At 34.8% G+C, this 7,669-nt stretch overlaps 1 protein-coding gene across 1 annotated transcript in view; it reads right to left on the bottom strand.

Annotated features, from left to right (window-relative positions):
• The window catches only part of LOC133633814 (broad substrate specificity ATP-binding cassette transporter ABCG2-like), a 46,625-nt gene extending 39,001 nt beyond the window's left edge, over window positions 1-7,624 (bottom strand). The window contains exon 1 of the mRNA XM_062026534.1: window positions 7,414-7,624. The gene's annotated coding sequence lies outside the window, so the exon portion shown is untranslated. The remainder of the gene's footprint in view (window positions 1-7,413) is intronic.
• Between the last annotated feature and the right edge of the window lie 45 nt (window positions 7,625-7,669).

Raw genomic sequence — 7,669 nt, 5'->3', positions numbered from 1 at the left:
TGTGTTGGTTAGATTTTTTTCTCACTATGACTAGGGAAGGTTGTTTGCATTGGGTCATATAAGTAAATGATGTGCATGAATCTGAGCATAGTAGTGTTGTCCCGATACCGGTACCAAAATGTAATTCGATACTTTTTGGTGCTTTTCTGTAATTTTTTAAATAGAGGGCGCCACAAAAAATTGCATTATTGACTTTATTTTAACAAAAAATCTTAGGGTACATTAAACATATGTTTCTTATTGCAAGTTTGACCTTACATAAAATAGTGAACATACTAGACAACTTGTCTTTTAGTAGGAAGTAAACAAACAAACTGCTGACGTATGTAGTAACATATTGTGTCATTTCTCATTCTATTATTTTGTCAACATTATTAAGGACAAGTGGGAGAAAATAAATGATTATTCTACTTGTTCATTTACTGTTAATATATGCTTACTTTCTCTTTTAACATGTTCTATCTACACATCTGTTAAAATGTAACAATCACTTATTCTTCTGTTTGGATGCTTTACATTAGTTTTGGATCATACCACAAATTTGGGTATCGATCCGATACCAAGTAGTTACAGGATCATACATTGGTCATATTCAAAGTCCTCATGTGTTCAGGGACATATTTCCTGAGTTAATAAACATAATATAAATGTTAAAAAATATCGATTTAATCATAGTATTGCTTAGATACGCTCCTGTACTTGGTATCATTACAGTGGATGTTAGGTGTAGATCCACCAATGGCGTTTGTTTACATTTTGGCGCCAGTGATCTACAGTGTGTAGTGAAGCATGTTTAGCTATTCCTCGTCCTGCAGAGATGATACTTGTAAGAAACCTACTTTATTTGTCGCCATAGAGGCGAGGATTAGTGATTTAGAAGTAGCTAAAACACTGCAGACTGCGGATTGACTTTAGCCGCTAGCTAACTAGCCATGTCTTAAAGCACCTCTTCCTGAGGGCGTTTCAGTGTTATAGCTTCACCTTTATTGTTAGTTTTTTCAGCCAAAATGCGTCCGTTCTCCCTTTTCTGTCTACAAATTTTGTCTGCTTGTAAGTACTCTGTGATTGTGCGCCGCCGAACATGCTCCTCTATTCGTAAAACTAGCAATGTCACGACGTGACGACAACAGGGGGGGGGGGGGGGGTGGCGGACCGGTACTGTTTAGAGGCGGTATAGTACCGAACATGATTAATTAGTATCACGGTACTATACCGTGCAACCAGAGAGCATAGTTAAAGGTCATTTGACCTGAAGTACTCACCTTGTCCACAGAACATTGACAAAGCACCAGGGTCAAAATCATCAGACCTTTAAAATGAATTGTGGGCCAAATTCCTTATTATACTCATGATGTCTCGCGGGCCAAAATGAAGACGCCGGCGGGCAAACTTGGACACCCCTGATGTACAGTCACTATCCATAATACAGTATGTACACCCGAGCAATCGAATGACAGCCATACCAGTTAATTATGCATAATGTCATTGCAAAGAATATAATGCTCAGTTTTGACTGATGTTCTCCAATAAGTGTTAGTTTAATATTATTATGTGGATATGTTGCGTACAGATTATGTATATTTTAACTATATTCTAGACCAGGGGTCACCAACCTTCTTGAAAGCAAGAGCTACTTCTTGGGTACTGATTAATGCGAAGGGCTACCAGTTTGATACACACTTAAATAAATTGCCAGAAATAGCCAATTTGCTCAATTTACCTTTAACTCTATGTTGTTATTAATAATTAATGATATTTACACTTAATTGAACGGTTTAAAAGAGGAGAAAACATGAAAAAAATGAAAATTAAATTTTGAAACATAGTTTATCTTCAAATTCGACTCTTTAAAATTCAAAATTCAACCGAAAAAAAGAAGAGAAAAACTAGCTAATTCGAATCTTTTTGAAAAAATTAAAAAAATAATTTATGGAACATCATTAGTAATTTTTCCTGATTAAGATTAATTTTAGAATTTTGATGACATGTTTTAAATAGGTTAAACTTTGTTAAAATATATAACAAATTGGACGAAGCTATATTTCTAACAAAGACTAATCATTATTTCTTCTAGATTTTCCAGAACAAAAATTTTAAAAGAAATTCAAAAGACTTTGAAATAACATTTAAATTTGATTCTACAGATTTTCTAGATTTGCCAGAATAATTTTTTTGAATTTTAATCATAATACGTTTGAAGAAATATTTCACAAATATTCTTCGTCGAAAAAACAGAAGCTAAAATGAAGAATTAAATTAAAATGTATTTATTATTCTTTATAATAATTAAAAAAAAATACTTGAACATTGATTTAAATTGTCAGGAAAGAAGAGGAAGGAATTTAAAAGGTAAAAAGGTATGTGTTTAAAAATCCTAAAATCATTTTTAAGGTTGTATTTTTTCTCTAAAATTGTCTTTCTGAAAGTTATAAGAAGCAAAGTAAAAAAAAAATCATGTATTTATTTAAACAAGTGAAGACCAAGTCTTTAAAATATTTTCTTGGATTTTCAAATTCTATTTGAGTTTTGTCTCTCTTAGAATTAAAAATGTCGAGCAAAGCGAGACCAGCTTGCTGGTAAATAAATACAATTTAAAAAAATAGAGGCAGCTCACTGGTAAGTGCTGCTATTTGAGCTATTTTTAGAACAGGCCAGCGGGCTACCTGGTGCCCGCGGGCACCGCGTTGGTGACCCCTGTTCTAGACATAGAATCTTTTTTTGGGACTCACTGGGCTAAATTTGGGACCTCGGATACTACATGTTTTGCCACCCCCATGAGTAAATGTGTGCTTGTATGACAATAAAGTTCCTTGAATCCTTGTGGTTTTGGTTTCTAAGGATTTAAAACCATAATGAGAGCAGTTTCCAGGCAGGCACAAGACATTAAAACAACGTTGAGAACTTGTTAAATGAGGTCTTGATGTTGAGCAACTAAAACATAACGTTGAAACAACATGCTTTTTGACGACGTTTAATCAATGTCGGGTTCTGACGTTGATTTGACCATTGAATTTTGGTCATTTCCCAACCAATGTTCTACAACACAAATACAACGTTGAAACAACATGCTTTTTGACGACGTTTATTCAACGTCAGGTTGTGACGTTGATGTGACCATTGAAATGTGGTCATTTCCCAACCAACAACGTGGATCCAACGTTAGACCTCAATTTACAATAACAACTACTTTGCAACATTGTTTCTAGGTCAGTTTTAAAGGACATGTACGTATAATCAACATTGTTTCAATGTCTTTTGCCTGCTGGGTTGGAGGTACTGTATTTTTCAGACCGTAAGGCGCACCGGATAATCAAATCAAATCAAACTTCATTAGTAAAGCACTTTTGAGGATTTGGGGAAAATGCCACCTTTGAGGCGTCCACACTGGAGAATAACTAAAATTTACACCATTTAAAACAATAGTATAAAACATATGTACAAATAAAATATAAATAATATAGATATGACATTAACAAGTTGATAAAAACATAACATTGAGAGAATAATAGTAGCAACATTTATAATTAAGATAGAAAACCACACAATAAAATAATAAAAAAACATTAAGAGTTGAAGGTGATCAGTAAAAAGCCCGATTAAAAAGATGCGTCTTTAGCCTATTTTTTATTTTTATTTCAACGCCTCACCATGGGTCTTGCTCTGGTATTTGGTAAAGCTGAAAATCCAGTCCGAGAGGACCTCAGGATCCGCTAGGGTTGATACAGTAAAAGCAGGTCAGATAGATAAGAAAGCCATTAAGGCCATTAAGACATTTAAAAAATAATAATAGAACTTTAAAATCGACCCTGAAGTGGACGGGGACTTTAAAACTGGTGTAATGTGCTCCCTCCCTTTGGTCCTCGTCCTGAGTTTTGTAATAATTGTAGACTTCTGATGTACTTTTTGGGAAGACCAGAGAGCAGGGCATTACTAAACGACAGAAAACAAAAGCATGCATTGGCACCACCGTGTTGGCCTGAGAAAGAAAAGGTTCTCCTTTTTTAAGGCGCACTGTCCCTGAACGCATTAAATGGGTTATCTTTTTTTTTTTTTGTGTAATGTTTTTAATTCTTAATGAAACAAGTTTTGGTCTTGCTTGCTTACTTGCTAGCGTCCTTTATTGAGCAGGAAAAACTCTGCAGTCTACGCTTACCGGTATCTCTTATGTGTGACTGCCATCTGCTGGTCACACTTTTCATCACACCTTGTAACACATAAAACCAGTCAGTAAGCACCACCAGAATGAATCCATACATTAGGCGCATGTGTTATAAGGCGCACTGTCAATTTTTGAGAAAATAAAAAAAGGATTTTAAGTGCGCCTTATAGTCCAAAAATATGGTACACGAAAGAGTGAAAACATTACTGAAAATTACAACCATGTGAATAAATACATTTATCATTTAATACCTTGTCCGTCAAAAGTGGTGCTTGTGTAAATTGACGTCAAAATTTCCTGTTGTTTTTTAGCACTGCACCAACAACACAAACTACTTCGTATATATTTTAGATGGCATTAAGGCTCTTTGATGTGAACCGGATCATGCAGAGCAGAGCCATTGAAAAGACTGGCTCGTTATTATAGTCCTTTTTTTTAAACTGTAGATCAGATTAATTTAGATTTACACAAATATTACAGTATTGATAGGAGTTATTCAGAAATAATGGAAATAATTTTATTTATTTGTTGTTTTACTGTATTTTTACTGTGTTTATATGAGTGCAAAACCCAAAACCAGTGAAGTTGGCACATTGTGTAAATCAGGGGTCACCAACCTTTTTGAAACCAAGAGCTACTTCTTGGGTACTGATTAATGCGAAGGGCTACCAGTTTGATACACACTTAAATAAATTGCCAGAAATAGCCAATTTGCTCAATTTACCTTTAACTCTATGTTATTATTAATAATTAATGATATTTACACATAATTGAACGGTTTAAAAGAGGAGAAAACACGAAAAAAAATGACAATTAAATTTTGAAACATAGTTTATCTTCAATTTCGACTCTTTAAAATTCAACCGAAAAAAAGAAGAGAGAAACTAGCTAATTCGAATCTTTTTGAAAAAATAAAACAAATAATTTATGGAACATCATTAGTAATTTTTCCTGATTAAGATTAATTTGAGAATTTTTTTGACATGTTTTAAATAGGTTAAAATCCAATCTACACTTTGTTAGAATATATAACAAATTGGACCAAGCTATATTTCTAACAAAGACAAATCATTATTTCTTCTAGATTTTCCAGAACAAAAATTTTAAAAGAAATTCAAAAGACTTTGAAATAAGATTTAAATTTGATTCTACAGATTTTCTAGATTTGCCAGAATAATTTTTTTTGAATTTTAATCATAATAAGTTTGAAGAAATATTTCACAAATATTCTTCGTCGAAAAAACAGAAGCTAAAATGAAGAATTAAATTAAAATTTATTTATTATTCTTTACAATAAAAAAATAAATTTACTCGAACATTGATTTAAATTGTCAGGAAAGAAGAGGAAGGAATTTAAAAGGTAAAAAGGTATATGTGTTTAAAAATCCTAAAATCATTTTTAAGGTTGTATTTTTTCTCTAAAATTGTCTTTCTGAAAGTTATAAGAAGCAAAGTAAAAAAAAAATTCATGTATTTATTTAAACAAGTGAAGACCAAGTCTTTAAAATATTTTCTTGGATTTTCAAATTCTATTTGAGTTTTGTCTCTCTTAGAATTAAAAATGTCGGGCAAAGTAAGACCAGCTTGCTAGTAAATAAATACAATTTAAAATATAGAGGCAGCTCACTGGTAAGTGCTGCTATTTGAGCTATTTTTAGAACAGGCAAGCGGGCTACTCATCTGGTCCTTACGGGCTACCTGGTGCCCGCGGGCACCGCGTTGGTGACCCCTGGTGTAAATGGTAAATAAAAACAGAATGCAATGATTTGCAAAACCTTTTCAACTTATATTCAATTGATTAGACTGCAAAGACAAGATATTTGACGTTCCAACTGGAAAACTTGGTTATTTTTTTGCAAATATTAGCTCATTTGGAATTTGATGCCTGCAACATTTTTCCAAAAAGCTGGCACAGGTGGCAAAAAAGACTGAAAAAGTTGAGGAATGCTCATCAAACACTTATTTGGAACATCCCACAGGTGTACAGGCTAATGGGGAACAGGTGGGTGCCATGATTGGGTATAAAAGCAGCTTCCATGAAATGCTCAGTCATTCACAAACAAGGATGGGGCGAGGGTCACCACTTTGTCAACACATGCGTGAGCAAATTGTCCAACAGTTTAAGAACAACATTTCTCAACCAGCTATTGCAAGGAATTTTGAGATTTCACCATCTACGGTCCGCGATATAATCAAAAGGTTCAAAATCTGGAGAAATCACTGCACGTAAGCCATGATATTACGGACCTTGGATCCCTCAGGCGGCGCTGCATCAAAAAGCGACATCAGTGTGTAAAGGATATCACCACATGGGCTCAGGAACACTCCAGAAAACCACTGTCAGTAACTACAGTTGGTCGCTACATCTGTAAGTGCAAGTTAAAACTCTACTATGCAAAGAGAAAGCCATTTATCAACAACACCCAGAAATGCCGCCGGCTTCGCTGGGCCAGAGCTCATCTAAGATGGACTGGTGCAAAGTGGAAAAGTGTTCTGTGGTCTGATGAGTCCACATTTTAAACTGTTTTTGGAAACTGTGGATGTCGTATCCTGTGCAACAAAGAGGAAAAGAACCATCCGGATGGTTATAGGCGCAAAGTTCAAAAGCAGGCATCAATGGTACTTTTTTGCAATGTGTTGCTACCATTAAATTCTAAGTTAATGATTATTTGCAAAAAAAAAATCAGTTTCCCAGTTCGAACAATACATATATTGTCTTTGCAGTCTATTCAATTGAATATAAGTTGAAAAGGATTTGCAAATCATTGTATTCTGTTTTTATTTACGAATTACACAACGTGCCAACTTCACTGGTTTTGGGATTTTTATATATATATTTTTTTGTCATACCAGCACACATAAGACGGCATGAAATTAGTACTTAATGAACCAGATTTAGCCCAACGACGTCTATATATAAGATGTCTATTGCCAAAAGCATAGAGTAGTACAACGGAAGTTCTAATGCGGAAGTGTAGGTGACGTTTCCAGATATTCTTTTTTTTTTTTTTTAAAGCATTTAATTTTTTCATTTAATGTTTATGTCAGTGTTTGTCTGCTGGCGTGTTTACGGACAGTCGATTTATTTTTGCGGTAAAAAAAAGAAAAAAAAGAAAAAAAAGTGGATCCAGAGACAACACGTAACTCCTGACGTCACTGACATTAAAGCCTTTTTTATAAAGGCACTCTTATCGTGGCTGTACTTGCCGAAACAGCGAATTGTGAGCTGCTAGAAATGATGGTGTACAACTAACCTGGCGAAGAAAGACACATTTCCACCAACAAGAGCCGAGTGGCGTGCTTTTGTAATATCACGTTACAGCCACGAAAGCACCGTTTCACGGCCAGTCCGCCCCCTGCTGGACACAACGCTGCAAGGCAGGGTTTAAATAGAAAAAAGAAAAAAGGAGAGCCTTTGGGGGGGGCGGGACCAATGTTGTTTTGCTAATGTTTGTCACCGCTGTCCAATCAGATTTCGCGTTCGGCCCCGAGCGCCATGCTGAGATGTCG

This window comes from Entelurus aequoreus, linkage group LG18, assembly GCF_033978785.1.
Source record: "Entelurus aequoreus isolate RoL-2023_Sb linkage group LG18, RoL_Eaeq_v1.1, whole genome shotgun sequence".
Classification (NCBI taxonomy): domain Eukaryota; kingdom Metazoa; phylum Chordata; class Actinopteri; order Syngnathiformes; family Syngnathidae; genus Entelurus; species Entelurus aequoreus.
The sequence above is the reverse complement of the archived record's forward strand: the minus strand, read 5'-3'. Positions and strand labels throughout refer to the sequence as shown.